Consider the following 16911-nt stretch of genomic DNA (forward strand, 5'->3'; position numbering starts at 1 on the left):
TAGTAAAATGTCAGGATACAGTATACTTAAGCAACCACATTTGAACAGTTGTTATATGACCACAACATGTCTGTTAACCATAATTTGCATCAAGAGCAGCTTCCATCATTATAGTCTTTTTGGCCTTTAAATGAAGCAGCCTTCTGCAGTCCAAATCCCCTCTTCTCTCACCTTGGCTGTCTCCAGGAACTAGCAACTTTCATTTTTCATGCAGTGTTACTTTCTGCCTAGTGCTTGACACTCACAACATGTGTTGGTCCCATATCTCAAAAGGATTTGGTCACTCTCTGCTGAGCATCTATGACGGGCAGTCCATTACCACTAGTAAAGCATGGGACATGGTGCAGTGAAAAAGCGCGGGTTATCCTGACTTTGTGCCCTCTCTTCATAGCCTGCTGCCAGGACTCATCACCACAGTGGCTTCACTGCAAACCCCATATAGCCAGAATCCAACAAAACTGGCCTGTAACAGGCAATACCCTTAAATACCCTTCTTAATTTTTTTTTTTTTTTTTTTTTTTTGTGGCTTAGCTGTCACTGTGTGGATGAACAACATACAGCCTTATTTAAACACAAGTGCAGAAGAAATAGAAATGATCAAATGGGAGGTGGTAAGTTACAGAAAATTGGTGGAACAAAAGTGACAGCAGTGGAGAGTCCAGGACAGGAATCTTCCCATCTCTGAATTTTGTTGGAGGAGAAAGCGATTTAGAAATGAACTTTCAAAGCATCAAGCATTTAGAATAAATGCTTGGAACAGATTATTTTCATTTTGACATTAGTAGGTTAATTAAGCCCCTGAAATCTTAATGATCAAGTCAAGTCTACCATCCATAACAAGTGTGAGTTTGTGAGTACATAACGTGTGCCATGCTCTCACCTTTTAATTACAATTTTGGTTTCCCATTTGGAGTGAAAAGGTACAGGTTGTTTGAAAAGATCACCCTGATAGCTGCAAGTGTTGGAGCAGGGCTTGTTTCACAGGGCCTTACTGGGTAAAAATCTTATGCATTCATCCTTTTTCCATCAGGATGTGTGTGTGGGGGGCCAGCAAGACTGTGTCACCTGCTGGCACTACATTGGTTCCCTGTGTATGTAGAAAAGAGCAGGAGTTGGCCCATCGTTCTTCTCAAGGGGATGATTTTCTCTCCTGTGGGTGCCAGGAACCCTGCTTCCACCTCTGTGCAACCTCCCACCTCCAGGCACCCAAACAAAATCCTGTAGAAGTGGGAAGGCTGCAAGGTGCTAATACCTGGGGCTTAACTAATACCTTCAGGGATAATGATAACTGACGCATTAGCAGAAGAAAATTATTGAAAGTTTAGTGGCTGTAAAATCGATAATATATTAATATTTCAGTGTGTTTATTGAACACCTAACAATGTAATTTTTAAAAAGAATTTATCTTAGAATTGCTATCTTTTTGCATGTGCTTAGTTATCTTTTTAAAAAACTACAAAACAGTGACGTGGTACTGAAGATTTCCTAAGCATCCCAAAGCAATATATGTGTGTGATATATGACATCCTTCCATAAATCCTAAATTTACACAGTATGCTAATGCTTGATTCCATAATTTCTTTTAAAAATGATTATACCCTGCTGCTAAGAGCAAAGGCATACTAAAATCAGTTTTCTATGCTTTTCCAACAATGAAATGCAAGCCAGCACACCACATAACCAATGCTTACCATATGTTAGAAGATAATCCAGTAGGCTTCAGACACTGACATGATTTGCTTAAATAAAAATCCCTTTTTTTAAAGCAGTAACAACAGCCTGCCATTTTTATTATTCCTTTAGTGACCTACTATAGAAATACTAACATTAAATATAAATATTTTTATTGTAAATCTGTCTAGTCTATTTTCACTGCCTTTAATGTGGGATAGCTCTGGCTTCACTGCTAGGCTGGAGGAAAAGGAGCTGCAATTAAATCACTGGGTTGTTCGAAGAATTATCAAAAACAGAAAATATTCACCAGATCAAAAGAAGTCTAAAAAGCAGCTTCAAGATTTCTGTCGTATATTACTGATGAGATGAAACAGTTCAATTTGGTATTAAAATAATTAAATGTAGTCTACAAAAACACCTATACAGTATTTTTGTAGAGCACTGATGCCTCTTAAGTATAGTTCATTGCTTTCCCATTCTGTACCAAATGAGACTTAATATTAAGCACATGCTTAAGTGTTTGTAAATTTGGAGTCTAAGGAAAGAAAATGTGAAATGCAATTTTTTTATAGTGAAAGGAAGGAATGCATCTGACAAGTTAAGATTAAGGCTCTATGCACTAATGTGGCATCTTTCATTGTTACAGAATGATAAGAAAATAGAAAAATTGCATGTAGAAAGTAGAAGGTAGCAAATACATGAATTCTCTTCTTTTCAGATTCACCAGGGAAAACATACTTGATCTCAAGTACTGCTTATAGGTGGAAAGTAAAATTTTTTAAAGCTCAGATACTTTCAGTTTTTCCCAAGTCATTAGGATTTCATCAGGATTGAACTCTTGGCCCTACAGAAGTCAGTGATAGATGAATGACTGGAAAATATGGGTCTAAGAGAAATTTATATCTATTATCGCTAGATCATTTCTCTCACATCATACTTTTAAATACTGTTATCATTTCAAGTCATGTCAATACATGATCTTTAGTGAAACATATTTGCACCTGTGAGGCAGTGCTTTATATTTTCTTCTAAAGCAAAAATTATGTAATAAATCTCAGCTGGCTGGATTTATTAACAGCCCAGTTTCTTCAGCTAGATGTGTCTGAATTTCTGGTACCCTTTTTCTCTGACCAGACTATTCCAGATGGACTGGTGATTATTGAGTAATGGACTAAGCAAAACCAGTAGTTATAGGGGATACAAAGAGTATGCCCAATGGGAGCATTTGGCAGTATGTAGAAATATTTGTAATAGGGGGATTCGGCATGCTTTCAGCATCTGCAAAAAATGTAGACTCCTCCTTTACTCTCAAAATATGCAAAGGGTTTACAGTCGAGAACAGAGAAATGTGGGAACTCCACAGCTTGACACATTGATCCACTCCCAAATAGCCCGCAACTGCCTACGTGCTTTGGAACACCCTCTGGAAACCCCAACATTTGGATTAAGTATTTGTTAGCCCTTTTTTAAATTAATAACAGAGTTTATTTTGCTCATTATATAGTTAGCTATTTGTTGGGTCAGATCCTCAGCTGGTGTTAATCAGCATAACTATTGATCTTGATGAAACTACCCAAATTGTATCAGCCATACTTTTATATATTTGACTTTATAGACTGAAAATTGCAAATGGAAATCTATATTTAAAGATTTATATCTCTACATCTAAACTAAGAATTTTTATCAGTAAAATAACTTGTGTACAGAAATTAATTTTGAACTAGATTTAGTAGGAAAAACATATGATTAATTCTCTCAGCTGCTGGGATCAATTTTTGCAAACATTTAAAACTACTGAGAAGATTGCAATATTTATATGTATATAACCATTGCACACTATATGTAATACATATACATATGTGCTATATTTACATACAATAACAATATACGTAATATGCATATATGTCACATACACAATTATAGATGTGTGTATACACACACACATATTTAAGTGTACATTCATATTCCCCAATTTTGTGTGCCTCAGATAAGTTTGTATGATTCAATAAAGACATAAAACTATCAGAGTGTCCAAAGGAGGGCTATGAAGATGGTGAAGGGTCTAGAGGGCAAGATGTATGAGGAGGAGCTGAGGTCTCTTGGTTTGTTCAGCCCCAAGCAGAGCAGGCTGAAGGGAGGTCTCATGGAAGCCTGCAGCTTCCTCATGAGGGGAGCAAAGGGGCAGGCGTTGAGCTCTGCTCTCTGCAGACAGGGATAGAACCAGAGGGAAGGCCATGGAGCTGTGACAGGGGAGGGTCAGGTCAGATATTAACAAAAGGTTCTTCACTGAGAACCCTTGTATATATATTATATATATATATATATATTTTTTGATATTTGGAACATATCACAGGTCATCTTAGCCTTCTGTTCATTCAAAGCTCACATGTACATTTTGTGGTAACATACTTTATTAAAGATACATCAACTATATACTTTTCACTAGTATTGAACATTAAATTGTATTAATTATTTATAACCTAAGGTTATGAAAGTACACCGTGGAAAAAAATGGTCAACAGAGGACACAAATAGGTATGAACATCCAACAGTAGGATTATTACATTTAGAAAAATATATTGCTACATTGTTCTCAGCAAAATTTATGACATGAAGACTTTGATGCCACTTGCAGAATATTCAAGCATGCAATCCTTGTTGTGGTCAGTCACAAATCCTGCTCCAGTGGAATTGCAGGCTGTGCACAAGCATGAATGAACCAACATATGGTGGTGTACTAGAATTCAGGGCAGATTTTTAAGAACACTTAGATTCATAACTCATTTACTAAATCAAAACACCTAAATACCTTTAAAAAATGACTATTTATACCTGATAGTGAAGAATACCTGTAACTGCAATATAAACCTCTGCTTAATTATGGAAAGGTGTATGTACCTGTCAAGGCCACCAAAAAGAGTCACAAAGTAAAAAACAACATGACAATTACCGGAAATGACTACTTAAACCCAGTATTTACTAACACCTTTGAAGTAGTTTTGAAGTATGTATTGGTTAAGACCATCTATAAACTGCAAAATGGGGCTGCAGTGTGTAACCTTGTGGACCTCTGAGGTAGCACTCATATGCCAAAATGATACTGTCAGTTTCCAAAAGGTGACTGATTTACAGCTTAATGAACTGTATAAATGTATAAATAAAATGGAAGTGTGTCCACCAGATTTACCTGTATCATGCTATCACAGATGAGACTGATGAGTCACAAAGACTGAAAGGTATATTACTAGCAAACGTATTGCTGCACTTTAGTCACACAAGGATTTACTCTCCCAGATGCTTTTAATGAGAGTTACATGGCAAAAGCCTAGTTTGCTGTTGAAGATCTTTGCATGGAGCCAATAATGCTATCAACTAGAGCATTGGCTCTGACAGTTGTAAGTTAGAGGTGATGGGTTAGATGTTGTGTCTTTCTCTACCCGTAAGTAAGCTGCAGTATACTAATACAGAAACTATAAAATTAGTTTTAAGTATGATATAAGCCAATGTTCAAGAATGTTTAATTATACCAATAAAATAAACTCATTATTTTTAAATTTTTAAATAAACTAATTTTAACTTTTAACTTTTAAATTTAAATTTTAAATTTAATTTTAAAATTTTAAATAAACATTATTTTTAAATTTTAGAAGCTTTGAATAATCTTTCAATACAGTATATATACAATGTTTCCTCTGACACTATTATTATTATTATTTTTTTGCTATACCATGAGATTTAAACTTGCTTTAGATATGGGTTATCACTGAATTAGCTAGTAAGAGTTATAAAACATTGTGAGAATACAGATTCCTCCTGATATTCTTAGGCTCTGATCCTGCAGTTCATTGCATGATCAACTGCTGTGAAAGTGGATTCTGGAGAATTTAATTGGGCCTCTACATGCAAAAAAGGCAACTTCTGAGGCTTATTATACACACAGGAACAGACTGTGGTTCATACAGGGACAATGTCAAGTGCAGTATATGGTACTTTACTATCAATATAGAAACACATTGCAGTCACCTATGTCATGATTTTTTTTTTATATTTCTTGATTCCTGACTATGCTGTAGAGACTTTGAAATCCACTCACCTGTTAGATCTTTTGTAATATGTCTGAATACCGTGTTCAGTTACACTCATTTTAATCCCTGGGATGAAATTTATATCCACTGTGTCTCCTAAAGAGGAACAGAAGTGTCTACTAGGAAAAGAAACTCATTTCTGCAAAAGGCAGAAATTTCATGAGAATCAGCTTGAGGCATTGTCTACCTGTATAATGTTAGAGTAGCTTTATTAGCAGACCTATCCTAAGATTCACTGTAGACCTGCAGGAATGTCCTTCTGCTGCATAGTTTGTACTAGTTCCCCAAGTAGAAAACTATGCTGATAAAAGGATGTTTTTGACAGTAGGAATGTTTGCTCTTACTATACCATCAAAATCACAACTTCTGTCTCAGATATAGCAACTAAAGTGACACCTCTCCTGTATGCTTCTACTGGAAGCAGGGAGCATATGAAAACTTACCTCCCCATCCAAGAGCAAATGCATCTTTAATGTAGTCTTTGTTGCCATAAACACTTAAGACCACGTTTGCCCATTTAAAACCAGAGAAAAGCAAAAGCCCTCAACTCCAAGTCCTGCCCTTCTGACATCTCTCTCCCCATGGAGGAAGAGGGATGCAGAGCAGAGGAGGCAGCTAATGCAAATCATGCTCCAGTCAGAACCACTCAAAGCTCCTTCAATGTTATGGTAAGAAGGGCTGTGGCAAAATTTATACAGAGCAGGAGGACCCAAAATAATGCCACTGATGTCTGAAACTTTAACTTTTCCCTTTGCAGTATCTGTGGTCAACTCGATGCAGGTTCTTCTTTTAAACAGAAAGACATTTAATTTCTTCAACTTACATTTTGTTAACTCGTCATTGAAGAAATATCCAACCTTTCCAGGCTTGGATTGATACACAATAAGTCTAGTTTGAGGAGCAGTCTAGTTTAACCAGTCCTCATTCAATAGCAAACATTCTTAAAGTAACAGACAGCATTTTTTTTTTCTAGCACAAAACATTTTCTTCTGACATTGCTTAGCCTATGTGTTGTTATGTTAAAGATTCATCTTCTTTCTCAGTTCTGACACAATTTCCTCTTTAAGCACTATAAGACATTAGAACCCTGGAAAGGTTATTTTCTCTATTTCATACTACTGTCACATAAGAAACTGAACTGCTAAGTATGGTAGCCACACTTCAGTTGGCATGCTTTGAACATGTGATTGCCATCATTTCACATAAAGCCAGGCAATCAGCAGGAAATCTAATCATTACTAGATAGTTTATTTTCACACTATTTTTCATATAGTACTTTATTTTGGAATTCATATTGCTGAATGCATTAGTAAAGATTAAAATTAGACAACTTAATGATAATCAAGACATTGTGCTGACTGTAGAAGTAATATGATTCTTTGAGAATTTGGCGAGGGGGAGGGAACCAGAACTAAATGTTTAAAATAATTCTGAGACAGGGGGAGGAGGAAGCAGTGGAATTAAACAGTAAAAGCAGACAACTGTAAAGGACATAACTAGCTGAAAATGAATAAATTGAAAGAATGAAAGGGAGCTTTGAAAAATAAAATCAAAAATGGCTCATTTATTTTTAAATTAAAAAGCTAAAGTAAAATAGAATAGTTTTAGCTATATGAAACCAGAAGCAACCTAGTCTGATCAAGAGTATAGATAGAGGGTAAAAATGAAAGTAGTAAAAAGTAGCAATAAGACAAATAGAATTAACAAAATAGAAGGAGAAAAAACCTTCGTGGAGGTATTAATATACCCTCATTTCAGTGTTAGAACTTTAAAGGAAGCTCTAGCTGCCTGTCAGAGCCCCACTGGAATCAATGGGTTACTGGATGGGTGTAGTTATCAACCATTTCTGTTCAGTTTGCAGGCTCTTGGCTAAGATGTGAAGCTATCATCACCTTAACCACTGTGCTTGTATGTTATATTGCATTTCCTATTGCGTTTCCCCATCTGGATCTGGATTTTTTTTTTTTTTTTTTGTCTCTTAAATTAGCAGCCTCCTTGGAGCAGGGACTGTGTCTTCTGAATATTCAGCACTTAGCACAACGAAACTTTGATCCTGACTGTAACTTGGAAGAGTAATAATTATTTTTAATGATATCAGGTGGAAAAAAAATAAAAGGAAAGAAGAATTTAATTGCAAATAATGTTGGACTGGCCCAGTATAATTTGCGAGTTATTTTATACATTGTACTGGATATTTCCATGATCTGCCAATATTTGTGAAGGCTTATGTGAAATCCAAATATTTCAAAAATGGTATTGGTGATGTCTGAAAATACATATAAAGCTTTTAATATACATTCCTCACTCTGTATAGACCAACTGATTCCCACCTCTTCAAACAGGTTTTATTCGGCCAGTCACGGGGCAGAGGTGTTATGTGAATTGGGTCCCTCCTCACCGAAAGCTGTCAGTGAACATGACCATTGTAAAACCTCTGTGTGCAGTCAATAGGCCACATACAAACCCCTTAGCACTGGTGCTTATGAATGCTAAGAGTAAATATGTTTCAAAAAGCCAGAACTGGCTCATAATCACGTCACTTTTCCCAAGATTGCAAAGAGGGATTAGCTTCAGCATCCTGAAGTTCTGGGATGACCAAGCTAGGATCTATTTAAGGACATTGCGAACAGGCAATTTTTAAGTCTCCTCTGTTGGTGAAAAATGACTTATAATGACTAGTCACTTTTGAAAATGTTGGCCTAGGTTTGCTGTGAATGTTGGTAAAATATTACATAAATCTGGATAATATATGAATATAACAATAATAATATAATACATCTGTAATCTATAGTAAAAATATAATATCTCTGTATAATATTTTTAGGGTGTAAATAAAAGCAATATTTACATAATCTTCTCATTCCTGGACAATGGTCTTATGTTTTGACGTTGAACATTACCTATTGACATACATCACAGAAAAGTCCTCTTGGAAATGAATGGAAGATATTTAGGTAAAGCAATAATGAGTAAGAGAGAGAACATTCTTGTGACTCTTAAACATGGAGCAGTGTGCTTGCAGGACTTCTGAAATGCATACTAATTTCACATTTATTACTACATCTTCTTCACTTTGAAGTCAACAACAAAAGATTGACTGAATTAACAGGCAAGAAGGTAAATGTTATCTCGTCACTATCTGCACTGCTTTTATGATTTAACTGAATCTGTAAATTTAAATGCTATTATAAGAAATGGTAGTCTCTAGGAAACAGGCAACAGATAGTCAATTCTGAATGGTAAAATGTCAATGTGCTTGGATCTGCAGCTGTAACTGAGACACAATTGTGACTTTTTCTGCTTGCAGCCTTGTTCTTTTGTCATACAGATGTACTAATACTGCCGTCTCCCTTCTGATCACTACATCTGGAGAAAGGCAAAAGATAAATCTTTGATTTAAAACATAAATATCAGTTTTTAAGGTGTTTCACATGGGCACAATACATAGTGACTCAACAATGTATAAATTATGAGATCATGATATTTCTGTCATTCAAGACATGGTACACAGGTAATCCTAGAAAGCTGAAGATTGACAAAAAACATCTGGGTAACTCTTTAAACCATTTGCCATTAACAGTAGAAACATGGTAAGCTACTGGGGAGACCTGTCTGAATTTACATTTTTGCAGAACTGTTGAAGACATGTATTTGGATGCACTGGAGCAAAACCTTACATGCACAGCTGGTATATTCACACATGTTGACTAAAATTTTTGAATATTTAAGATTAAAATTTGGTCCTAAAGTGGCATTAGGTTTCCTAATTATGCATGGCTGCATACATAATACTCATAATTGTTGAAGCTGGAGCTTCTAGTTGGTCACAGCCTGTGAATAATCAAGTAATTTTGTTTAGAAGCCTAAATTTGGATATAATAGACTTATGAATCTGGGTGTCTATGATTGTGTTTATTTCCAAGTTTCTCTGTTTGAAAAGTTAAGTATTCTAATTTACATGGTAACAAAACATGTTTTTTGCATTTTAAAAGTTTAATCTTATTTGGAGAGGTCAATATAAAAATAGGTCTAGAAAAAATGACCTCAATGCTTTGGCTAACCTGAGGTCTTCTCACAGGGAGCTGTAATTTTTTCTGGCTAGAGTCATATATGAAATTATACAAGTTACTATCAATAGGACACCCTGTATTTCAATTAGCTGTAATCTTGAAGACAGTGTCTGATTTTCCTAGTGTTATAATACCACGGGCAAAATCTTAATGAGTCTGCCTGCAGCTTTATATATATATATATATATATATATTTTTTTTTTTTCCCAAGGTATTTTCATGATTAAGGAGTAAGAGCTGTGGCCCACACAGGTCAAATTATATCCCACTACATATGGGAATCCAAACTAACTCTCTATGTTTTCCTGGAGTTGGTTCAAATTCACTGTGGTCCACATATGAAGAGCAGAACTTGATAATAGCTGAGCTGTGACAGGAAACACAATCAGTCTGTGAGTGATAAGAAGCAATAGGATGGGCCAATGCATCCATGTCATCAGCTCTGTGAGCAGACTGGCCCCTGAGTGAAAGTCCCTAGCCACTCACTGCCTTCACAGCTACCAAAGTGCTGTGATCATTTCTGAGGAATCTTTGCATACAAGGGATACTAGTGTTTGAAACTTTTTTTTGTTTTGTTTTTGTTTTTTAATGTATTAGAGTGATAAATTATTGAGACCAGGTTTGTAGAAAGAAGTATTAGCACTTAGTAGACTCAGTGACAGTGTCAGGAAAAACTTGGGGGTTCAAGTTCATCTGCATGATCTGTGAAAGGCTTGTGTGCCAGGGGCTTGTCTGTCTTTATCAAATGTTGTGTTAGAGTGACAGAAAGAGAATTTCTGACCTTATTTTTCATTGTTTATATCCTTAAAACACTACGCTAACCTACTGTATTGCTGCAGGTGCTGTACAGCAGAAAGGATGGGCTGCTGCTGCGTGGCTGGTGAGAAGAGCAGCACAAGTGACTTTTGCAGCATTAATTCTGTGGACATCAATGGACGTTTCTGTTTCTGGAGTCAAGGTTACAAGTCTCCATCCAGAACAACCTCAATTTTCTCTGGAAAAATGATTTGGAAGGTGTAAAGCAGGCATGATGGTGGCCCCATGTGATGCTCCTCAGTAACAGACCTGATCCATACACTGTAGAAGGGAGTGTGGCATAGGGTTTGCCTAAATGGTGGAAGAGTCCTGTCTATCTTAATCCATCACCCTTCCTCACCTGATGTGATGCAGGAAGGGTGAGCGACATTTGAGGTCCAGCTTCATGTTAGCATTTTTCTGTGTATGTACAAGAGCTGATGGACTGTCTTATTTCTGAAATACAAGAATTTATTGTAAGCAACTGAAATCTTCCATTTCTTTCCATAACCAAATCGAGCCCATCTACCATTTTACATTGAATACTGTTGAAATTTCATAAAAAACAATTTCTGCATCTAATTGTCTAACTCTTCATATTAAGGCACATATTTTCCCTGATTATGCAAACATTCAGGTAGATTTATATTAGGTGCATTATAAAAATTGAAGATAGGTAGTAAAGAGTAAAGTATATTGATGTGCAAGAGATAGAAGACAACAACACATGGAGACAAAAGATATATGACTGGCTGGAAGCATTGCAAGCTAACACTTTGCTAAATTCCCACATGTGTATATCACATAAGCAGCTGAAAACATTTAATAGTGAAGGCTCACACATCTACAGTGTGTTAAGTTTTGGGTGAAGCTTATGCAGCTGTTATAGATTTAAGTATTATTTTCTTTTCCTGTTGGTGACATTGATGCAAAAAAATACCTATACCAGAGAGGTTATATGATAAAGACAATGTAATGAGGCACAACATGGAAGTGAAAATGAGGATGAGGAAAACCACTGCAGTCCCTGAAAGTGCAGACTTGGATTTTAACTATAGATAAGACTCTAGATAAGACCTCTCTCTCTGAGACTTTCTTTAAGGACTTGCTTTTAGTGTTTTCCCAAAGTGGGCTACCTAGGTACAAAACTGAATTTACACCAATTATTATGAGGAGACACAAATTACATCTTGTGTACCAAAATTTTTAGTATGCTATTTCTGCTTTTATTTTATTTTTTTTAATAAGGATGGCTAAAGAGTAAAATTTGCTACTTGTAATACTTGCAGTGTTCTCAGAGCTTGCTTACTATAGCCTTTTCATTTTCTATAAGATCAAAATCAAATGTGTTTACATAAAAACATCCTCCATTAAAAAAAAAAAAAAGAAAGGCACAAAATGCTTTGCAGAGAGATAGATGCAGAAGGTGAGGTATGAAGGTCTGGTTGCAGGAGGCTTCTGAGAGAAAATGCTTGAAAGGACTGTGGAGCAGCTGTATAGAGGTCAGTGAAAGTAGGATACGGCCACAGTCCTGTTGATCTTCCCTGTGAGATCAAATGCTGTAGTGTTCTTTAAAACTGATTGGCAAATTATTTAGTAGCAAAACAAAAGTAGTAGGAAGTGGCTGTGACCAAGCCAACAGAATGAGTACAAAGGAGAGGACAAGCAGATCTAGGGTATTTATAGTATGTATAATAATAGTGAAGATAGAATTAACAGTAAGAAACCCTAGAGGGAGAATAGGGAACAATGAATTTTAATGAAGATGAAAACTTCCTTCAAGTCAGAAACAAGGGAGCTGGACAGATAAGTTGTTCTAACTGGAGAAAAGCATATCACAAACACTGAGCCAAATGTAGACTGTGCGATGCCAGCTTTTACCATCTTTCTCCACAATGCATTTTCCATGCGCTGGCAGAGAACACTGCCAGCTGTCTCGGTTATGTCTTTTTAATATAGTAAATAGTGATGTGATTTGTACCACGTATTTTGCAAGTCATATGAACCAAATGAAATGGCTTTCTGTTGTAAGATCTTAAAATGATTGGTAGGTGATACCAAAACTTGCAGCTAGAGCAAAAGAGCTAAAGCAGAGTGAAGGATTCACGACCAAAGAAATAAACATCAGCAAGCATTCGGTGAAGAGCAATCTCTCTTAAGATCACTCCTTAAGCTATATCTGTGCTGTACCTATTCATTACAACAGATTTTAGCCTCAGCTATCATCTAAATGCTACCTAGCAACATGAAATCTGCTATACTCCACATAACTTCAACATCAGTCATGAACATGTCAGATCTTTTCCGAGTTTTCAAACTGCCATTACCTAAGTTAGGCCTGCATTTGCTAATCTGTACTTCTGACATTTGACACCCTTCTTATTTGTCTTGAACCTTTTCTTCCCTTTTCTCTTCTGCTTTACATTTTGTTTTACCTAAAAACCCGAGGTGGATCAGAGTCCATGAAATGTAGGGGTGAGAGAGAGAAAAATGGGGCCGTTATCTCTGTGCCACCACTCTGTCCATACACTTTGAATGAGTCATTACAATGACACTGAATGAAACCCTAAGTAAATTCTGGTTGATAACTGCATGGAACAAATGTGGAACAAAGGAGCTATGTTCTACTCTTTATATGTTGGAAGAATGAACTTGTTGCTGCTTGATCAATTCCTTGTCCTTCACTAGTACTTGAGTTCCTCCTTTTGCTGAAAGAACACACAACGTTGCAGTTCAGGGTTGTGTTATATTTCCTGACCTTTGACACTTTTTTTGCAGAGATTTAAAGGAGTTAATAGGGGAAGCAGTTTTTGTCTCACTTTGGCTTTTAAATAGCAGAGTCTATTTATTTCTCATTCAGTTAACCTCAATTATTTGTTTGTAAAAAATCATTTGGTAACAGGATTAATTCATCCTTCATGTAACTACACTGGAAGACAATAATGTTACACAAGAGATGAATTTGCCAAATGTATAACTTTTGGGACAAAAAGAATTTCTAGAGATTTGTTAAAGGTGTATGATGAATGCCTGACATAGTATATTGATACTAACTTGAACGCTAGAGCTCATTTGCCTTTCTTCAATAGTATTTAATGTGATACCAGGTCCAGGTGTTAGACCACTGAGCCCAGCATTAAGAAAAAGTGATTTGCTTATGCCTATGCTGATGGTGTATAATGCTATACATGCTCCTGGGAAGTGCTTCTTCTTGACAATTCTAATGTAACAAAGTTGGGTAAATCCATGCACATGTATGTCAAGAGGAGCATTCAGTGGATGCCTGTGAGGCGGAGCTGCTTGACTCTATGGGATTTTGGGTGCTGAGAGAGCAGTGGTAATGACCAGGAGACGGAGCGCATGCAAGGCTGTGTGGTGTCTCTCCCTGTTCTCTTTACCATAATGCCTGACTATCACCCATTAAGATGTTAAACAATGTCAGTCTCATCTGTAGCATGTTGTTCTTTCATTCTTTTCCCTGGGAGAGGGGAATACATGAAGAAGTCTTGCCTTTTTTTTTTTTTTTTTCTTTTTAACCTTATGTACCCAGACGTGGTTATGGTATTATATACAGTGTAGTGGTTCATAAACTCAAGTCCTGACTCTAGCCAACACCAGATGTGAATCTGGTGTGATTGGTTGTGTATCTGGTGCTAGAAAGAGCACTAACCTATGACTCAGGACCCAGGATTCCTAATCCTAACTATGTTATCAACCTTCTGCTTGGACCAAGGCAAACCATTTGACCCAGATTCCCAAAGACAGATAAGCACCTAAGATCTTTAAATGCTGACGTCCAGGACAGATTTATCTGGAGTGATGAATGCAACTCACAAGCTATCATGTGATAAGGTAGCAGCTGAGTGACTGGACAGCTTTCTCTCCTACTTTTAAAGTTGTATCTTTGCTTCATCTATGTCCACCATTTCAGCTCCATTCAAATCCCTTAAATAATGTAGCAGAGGGCACCAAGAACTCTGCTGTGCATATGGAAAAATATGGGGGACTGCTGAGAAGGAAAATCAAGCATAGGAACCTGGTCACAGAAGGGCATTTATGGTCAAGTCAAGGCAGGCACACCAAAGCAGATAACAAATATACCCAAATCTCATCTGTTAACCTCCATGTTCAGACTGGTGTGTGCAATTCCCCACCCCACTCCTCCCTGTCCTGAGGACAAGGTTGGGTGCCTAATTTTCAGCAGGAACAATAAAACATGGCAGAGTAAGGAGGGGAATGTCAGCTTACTCTTAAAAGCCATAATGTCTATGTATCTCTGAATATCTATACATATATCTAAACATCTAACACATTTATCATGTATCTCTGTATGCCCATCCAGCTCTGTGTTTTTTGCTGTTTCATAAAGAGAAGGGGACACTCTTCAAGGCAGTATTTGTGTGTGGGGAGGTATCCCCAAGGACAGCAGAGCACAGCCTTCATCCTTGCTGCCATAACAGCAGGAACAATCCTAGCACGAGTTGAACCATGTGGAAGGGCAGCTCCGTGAGGGGTGGGGACACGAGGATGCCAGGCTCCTCAGAAAAACTCAGTGAGAAAAAACTCAGTGAGAATTTAGAGATGACACATAAAATAACCATTCATGTCATTCAGCTCTGGCCAAGCTCTGTGTAAGTGTGCCGGAATAGTTACTGACCTCAGTTTCTCATGATATTCAAAGTGGTGAAAGTATTCAAAATCCCTTGATGGGCTGGAGAAGCCTGGTACCTTACAACATGGAGTCCAGGTTAAAAGACAACACACAAACGTATTTTATGAGTAGGTCTGGAAGTGAAACAGATGACTGACTCCTTCAACACAGGCTTTTATACATGGTCATAGGGTATCCAGGAATCCATGAATCCACATTGACATCTGTATGCGTAGAATCACGATGCTGCAGGCCCAAAGTATATGTTTAGACTACATCTACAAACCTAGCAGGAAAAAAAAATCAGCAAAATGAAAAAACAAACAAACAAACAAAAATGAGACATAAAAATGAGCTGGCTACTCTAAAACACAGATACAGTAATTATTTCAGTCTTTTGCTTAGGGGTGTACCAACTGTTTACAATTTACTGTTTGGCAAGCTGGGTGTTCTCATTTCCCTCATGGTTCAGGAGTCAAAACATATGCTACCTTTAGTAATGAACTCTTCTAAGATCTGAAACTATCCATATTCATGTCACAAGAAATGTTTACACAAGAGCAAAATGCTCCAACATCAAAATAAATCAGTAACATCTCAGAGTTTATATTTCCATATGCTTCTTTGGCATAATAAAACAGGGGAAGGGCTGCTGTTGTAAAATGGAGTTTAATTAAAAACAAAAGAAAAAAACTTTATCAGAAATCACAGCCATCCAAAAATCATGCAGAATAATGCATTGTTTCAACATATTCTAAAGATTTATCAGCTATCAATAGAAACAAGAAAATGTAATATAATCATATCCTCTACACACCTTGCATATTTTCCATCTTCTGTGCATAAATTATACATTCATTTTCATAATTATAGTAATATTCTAGTTTTCACATAAACTGCTATTACTCCTGGGTACCAGTAAGTTTACATCTACCAAGGTTACATGCTAATTACATTTTCTTTTTATAATGTTATCTATTTATCAAATTTAGTTTCTTTATGGAAATTAATAGACTAGGTCTCTGCATTAAAAAAAAATAAAAAAAATCAGATGCAACATAGCTGTTGGAATATTTTTTCAGGTTTCATTTTATTCAGGCTTTAAGGGCTTTGAGTACCTGTTTGGAGGTTATGGTGTATGAAATGGGTTACATAAACTAAGACCAGGGGATGGCAGGGAAGGAGTTAATCTTATTCCTTTTGCTAGAGGAAGGGCCACAGCTGCCTGAACTGAGTGCAGGGATTTTCAGGGTAGACAGCTGTGGGAATTTAATTGATTCACCTGCCAGTCTATAAAGAGGGGTACCACAGGGTAGCTCTAAATCCTGTTGTGTTTCAGGGAGGAGGAGGTAACTTGGGGGGGGGGGGGGGGGGTAGGTTATTGAAACTGTGAGAAGACCTAGGTGGGAATGACTAGTTGAAAGGAATAAATAATATATATATATTTTTTTCTTCCTGGTGTCAAGTGAGTAAATGAAGGTCTTTTACATTTCTTTGAGGAAAGAGGATACTATTTCTGTTTGTTCTATTTTATTTTTCCAACTTTTAATGAAACCTCTTGTCTGATGTTCAGCTGTAAAGCCAGAACAGCTGTGTAGCTGGGCTGAAGGGAGATCAGTGGATGGAAGGCATGCTT

At 36.8% G+C, this 16911-nt stretch overlaps 1 long non-coding RNA gene across 2 annotated transcripts in view; it reads left to right on the forward strand.

Moving 5' to 3' along the window:
• LOC137861208 (uncharacterized) overlaps positions 1 to 16911 on the forward strand; it is a 49661-nt gene that overhangs the window by 17655 nt on the left and 15095 nt on the right. Inside the window, exon 1 of one of the 2 annotated variants that reach the window (XR_011099471.1) lies at positions 15604 to 16624. The exons of the other annotated variant lie outside the window; for it this stretch is intronic. This is a non-coding gene — a long non-coding RNA (uncharacterized lncRNA). Of the gene's footprint in view, positions 1 to 15603; positions 16625 to 16911 lie in introns of those variants that run through there. 2 annotated transcript variants of the gene reach the window in all.

Source organism: Anas acuta, chromosome 9 (assembly GCF_963932015.1).
Source record: "Anas acuta chromosome 9, bAnaAcu1.1, whole genome shotgun sequence".
NCBI lineage: Eukaryota > Metazoa > Chordata > Aves > Anseriformes > Anatidae > Anas > Anas acuta.